Source organism: Egretta garzetta, unplaced genomic scaffold, assembly GCF_000687185.1.
Source record: "Egretta garzetta isolate BGI_Z169 unplaced genomic scaffold, ASM68718v1 scaffold702, whole genome shotgun sequence".
Taxonomy (NCBI): domain Eukaryota; kingdom Metazoa; phylum Chordata; class Aves; order Pelecaniformes; family Ardeidae; genus Egretta; species Egretta garzetta.
The window spans coordinates 511,012-517,011 of record NW_009258908.1 but is presented as its reverse complement, the minus strand read 5'-3'; positions in this window follow the sequence as shown (position 1 = coordinate 517,011).

Sequence of the window (6,000 nt, the reverse complement as noted above, 5' to 3'; positions counted from 1 at the left end):
GCTCCATAATTTTCCCTCATACCAAGGTCCAGCTGACAGGCCTGTAGTTCCCCAGATCGTACTTCTGGCCCTTCTTGTAGATGGGCGTCACACTGGCAAGCCTCCAGTCATCTGGGACCTCCCCTGTCAACCCGGACTGCTGGTAAATGATGGACAGTGGCTTGGCAAGCTCCTCCGCCAGCTCCCTCAGTACTCTCAGGTGGATCCCATGTGGACCCATAGACTTGTGAGGGTCCAGGTGGCATAGCAGGTCATTAACTTCTTCCTCCTGGATTACTGAGGGTTTATTCTGCTCTCCACTCCTGTCTTCCAGCTCAGGGGGCTGGATACCAAACCTGACTTTGCAGAGATATCATTGGGGTTACTGAATTGGGGAAGCTGGCTGTGAGGACCAGCAGGGACAACCAGTGAAGCAGGAGGGACCTCATGATCCTCACCTTTCTCCCAGCACTTACCCATGAATTATACTATAAGCTCAAAGAGTAGGCAAATCTCCAAGTCCGGTCCCCAAAAAGAAGGGAGACACCACAATGCTGTCATCCCACTGGAGGTTCACTTACACTGGTGTGCTGGGGAATAAAGCACTGCTGTGACCACACTGCTGCCTGAAGTAAGTGATGCTTACTTGTCACTCTCAGCTCTCACGTTATGATGGAGACACAGACTAAAATAGGATGGGCTGAAGCACAAATGTGGATGTGGCCTTATGGTTGATTTAAACACCCTTCTCTGGGCTGTCCAAACATACAGGCCCCATTTTAAGATTTAGCTGCTTGTCATATGGTGTGTCCATGCTTTTTTCCAAAGAAAAGTTCACCCCTTTACATTCCACGTGTTGTAAAGCAAAACAAATAAAGCTTTGCAGTATGGGCCTGTTTTGTCATGGGACTGTATTCCTGGGCTGGCAAATAGCCAAAGAAAAACCCAGTATGAAGCAATGAAAATGAAGAGAGAGGTCAAGCAAACCTGAAAGCCTGTAGCTCCCTGCCCAACAACAGATTAGGAACATTCTGTTCCAGAAGTACAAAACCCATTGGCTGTTTGATGCTGACTCCTCGCTCTTATTGGTAGCTGCTAAATCACATTACATGAAACTAAAGGTTTATTAAAGGTCAAACACCTATCCTTTGCCAAGGTGCTCCATGGCACCAGTGTGATTACAGTAAACTGCAATCCCATCCCCGTGAATAGCCTGCGGCAACCTCTGGTACAAGTACAAAGCATTCTTTCTGGAGTCCCAAGGAGACACCTCAGCCATTAATCACATTTCTGTGTCTCTAAGAAAGCCGTAAATCCCTTCCTGGAGTCTCTTTTCCATATCAGCATTTCCTGGTGTAGCCCCAGAGCCACTCTTCCTTTGAACACACAAGAGGAAACAATTCCTCTCCCCACTTCCACCACATCCCCACTCCAGGCAGATGTCCATTAGACAACTTTCTTTTATTAAGAGTTGATCTTGGCTTTGAATAAGGCCACAAAGCTTTGCCTCTTTTCTCTTCATGCAACTAACTTTGTGATACCATTTGGAAATGTCCTCTTGAAGCAAGGTGAGGGCTTGAATATTTGAGTTTCCAATAGCACATTTCCCCTGGTCCCAAATACACCGGGGCAGTGACCACACCATGGGTCTAGAAGCATGCAAGGTATTGCATTTGTGTGTGAGGAAGAACTCACACATCACAGGTTTTTGGCAGATGGGGAAACACACATCACTGGATGCTTCAGTGCAAGGAAGAAATTCTTTACAGTGAGGGTAGTGAAACACTGGAACCCTCTGGGTTGCCCAGAGAGGTGGTGGAGGCCCCATCCCTGGAAACATTCAAGACCAGGTTGGACGGGGCTCTGAGCAACCTGATCTAGTTAGCAGTGTCCCTGCTCACTGCAGAGGGGTTGGACTACATGATCTCTAGGGGTCCCTTCCAACCCAAAATATTCTATGATTCTAACATGCAGAGGCTGCCCAAGCAGCTTGTGCAAGCTTGTGCACAGCATCACTTGGAGAAGGAAGCTGCTGATGCTGTTGCCTAGGAAGGTCCCTTAGCAAACTTCTTTTGAAACCACCTGGCTTGTCCTACCACTCCAGAGCCAATGAAATAGGAAGAGGCCACAGTCTCAAGCTAGCCAGCTGTGGAGTCTGAAAATGCCTTTTGGAATGGCACTGCTGTTCTACTTATTGAGGAAACCAGCCCTTAAAACAGGTTTCAATACCATAGCTTCCCTCTCACTACAGTAAGCACTCACAGTGGAGCAAACACATCCCCAAAAAACATTTGGAAGGTACCAAATCAGAGCCCTTGTGTTCCATTTATTAAGGGAACGAGATCACTCTGGTGTCTCATAGAATCATAGAATAGTTTGGGTTGGAAGAGACCTGTAAAGGTCATCTGGCCCAACCCCCCTGCAGTGAGCAGAGATATGCTCAACTAGATCAGGTTGCTCAGAGCCCTGTCTCTTTGCACACTTGCACTTACCACTGGTATTGTACAAGCTTCTGTTAGTGCCCACCCAACCTTAAACATTCGCACACTGCTGCTGAGAAGCCTGCATAGCACTATTACTGGTAAACACACGATGGGTTCTGGTGGCAAGAAACACCTTGGTAGCAAACATCCTCCCACCATGGCATTCATAAGCCATCCTGAATTCTGGGTGTCGATCTGGTAAGGTCTGAACCTGGCATGGACTACCTCGAGTGAGCACAGGCAGGAGAAGGAGGTTCCTTGCACACATACAGGTAATCAGTGTGCAGCACATTCACATGAGGTATGATAAGCACAGGTTCAAATTATTCCCCTGTCCAGCTGGAAGTTGGGATTTGTCCCCTGAGACTCCCGTGATGCAGAAGATGGCCCTGATTACACAGTCACACAGCAGTCCAGGGAGGTATTCACAACTCCTCTCACTGACCTGCCTCGTTTTGTTTAAAAGTTGGAAAATAGACACGGAAACGTGGAGCAAGTGACTCCATAACCTCTCCTAGGAGACCCAGGCTCCTAAGAGTGCTCCCATGAATGCAACATACATTGTACAGCACATGGGATGCCTCACGGGGAGAAAGGGACACAGACTCCCCCCGTGGTGCACCTTAGTCTGCTGCTCAGAGCACTCTCCCGGGGCATATGCATTGCTGGTTTGCAGCTATTGCTTTCGGCTTTTAAAAAGAAGAGATACAAATATGTAAGTTTACAGGCAGCTGGTGAGTGGGTGGGTTAACTTTCCCCAGTGGGGAGCCACAGCATGACATCCCAAAAATGGGCACTTCTCCTCCTCAGAGAGACAGAGGCCCTAAACTTCTCCTCACCCTTTGAGGCAGATTGCATCACATGTTTTACTTTTTCCAAACACAGCACAGAGAATACAATTGCCTGATTCAGTGTCGTGAGTCCTACCAGATAGCAAAGCACCCACAAATTAGGCATCATGACTGTGATGCCTCCTTTGTGAGTCCCTCCTCCAGAGGGTAAGGGAGGCAATTCCACTTCAGTGAGCTACAGAACAGACTCCAAAACTGGAACAGTTGTCAGAAGGCATGTTGTACACAGATCCTCCTACCAACTCCTACAAGAAAAGATTACCTTCTTTCAGCTAGAATAAAGAGCTATTAAGTGAGACAATGGGCCTAGCAGTATTGGTGAACGATGGTTCATCAAGTGTTAGATGTTAGCAATATCTTTTTTAAGCCAAGCCAATAGAAGCCCCCAGCCACTGTTACAATGGCATATAAGCACAGATGAAAAGTGTCAGCCCAATTTTTCCTTGTTTTAACTCCTTCTGCTCGGTCTGTTCTGTCACCGCTTCTTTCTCGAGCCACACCAGAGCATGCCAGAGCATGCAAATTTCACACAATAATCATGAAACTAACACTTTGCATCACATTTCATGCAAGCGCACTAAAGTTCACTCTGGAGAGCAACCTTGTTTGGTTTGAGGGAAGGCAACCAGAAGGCTGATGACAAAGAGATACTTGCCCCTCTGGACTCAACTCTCCCAACCCCAAGGGGCAGCTATCCAGAACATCTGCATTAGCGTTCCACAGCCCAAATGCCAAAGACAAAAGACATCTGAGTCCCTGTGCATATCTCCACTATCTGATAAGCAGCAAGCAGCCAAGTCTAGGGTATGAGAAGAAACGTGAGATTAGACTGAGACACATACCAACGTGAGAAGAGCAGGCTGGTCCTATGTGTGGTACCAGGTATTAGCCTCCTCTGCCCAATCTGAGCACCCCACTCAGGAGATGGTTTGGTGGGTGAATATCAAAACTCCTGTTCTGATGACTGGGTTGCACAGTGCAGACCAAGCCAAAACAGGATAAAGAACCAGAGGGCTATCTGGCTCTGCAGATTAAGCTCTGCAGTTTAAGCAGGAGTTGTCCTATATCTGGCTTATTTATATCTTTCACTTTCCAGCCCAAAAGCCTGATCTTAAAGCTTTACTAACTAAATATTTTCTCTCCTTGACTACCAAGCTTTTGCAGTGCTGAGTTTGGGTGAAATACTGGATGATTAAGGTGTTTTATTTTCCTAGAAGTAGGGAATCCACGTAAAGCAACACACTTGCCTGAAGGACTTACAGTCTAGATCCAGTTTAATTGGAGATCAGGGAATTTTTCCTTCCATGAGGGGGCTGATACCACCAAACGTGAAATTTTAGGAAGGGCTTTCATCCATCAGATGTAAAGGAGCACTCCCATCCCATTAACTGCAAATGGTGAAGAAAAGTGGGTAGAGGTCTATGTAGCTGGGGACACCTGGGGTGAGAGGACAGCCTTGGCCTGACTGGACCTTGCTTTGCCTCTATACCACATGACTAGCAATAGCTACTTGCCATCCAGCTGGCCAGTAAGCTTTCCTATGTGAAATCTTTTGATGGTCCTAGATCAGAGGGGTCTATGTCACTGCTTGTTAGCCCAGCTGGTGCTTTTGTTGCATTTTTAGCAGAGAAGCCAAGAAAAGAGTGAGATCTCACTTCTCTGGGATTAGTCTTCCAGGGCTTGTGCACATAGATTTACCTTGTCTGTCCCACTGGTGATGGACGGATGGTCATGACTAAGAATTACACCTGGCTGAATTAGGAAACACTTCGCTTTGGTGAGGATGGAAACCACTAAATCACAGCTGGGAAGCAGTAACTGAGAGAAGCCAAGTACAGCGGGAAGTAAAACAGATTAGCCATGGTTTGTACTTACCATTTGAAATAGCCTCAGAGCGTGCACACATGGTCAGGTTCTGCACACTGAAGAGATGTGCTGGAGTTTCTGTGCACCTCTTCTCTGAGCTGAACAGGAGTAAATTCCAGCCAAGAGGCTTGAGGTGCTTTGAGAGAGAGAGACCATAGGCTTCACAGAAAATAGGTTTCAGGAGTGTCAGTCTGTCTTCTCTCCCTGTCCAGAAAAGTTATTTCAAAGACAACTATAGACAATATGCAATAAAACAGAGCTAGAATATGAGCCAGAGGGGCAGTTATCGCTCAGTCTCACCTGGCACGAATGGAAATTATATGGAACAGAGACTTTGAGAACTTCAGCCATTTGACTGCATGACTAAACTGTACAAAGTGACTGATGTGGAGACTGAGTAGGTGTGACGGTGGCATGGATAATTGCACCTGTAAAATAGATAACAAAGCTCTTATATGACCTGCCCTGGCCAGTGTGAAGTTGCACAATTTTCATGATAACTAGAAATGCAAATGAAGAAGGCACTCTGGTGCTCAAATTTTCCCAGTGGCTGGTTCTTTGTGAAGCTCCTCCTAGGCTTTTGCAAGTGTTGTTGTCAAAAGCATTCAGCAATGCCCTCTTTCTGCAGAAAAAGTGTTAATAGAAACATTTACAACAGTTCTCAGTGAACAACTTACAAAAGTCACCAAGAAACTGCAATTTCTTTCCAACATATGGTCATTTAACATTGGATACAAGCATTTCAGTGTGTCAAAGAAGCCAGAATATCCTGTCCCAACATGCCCATCTTTTACCCAAGAAAAACCATGATTGGTGTGACA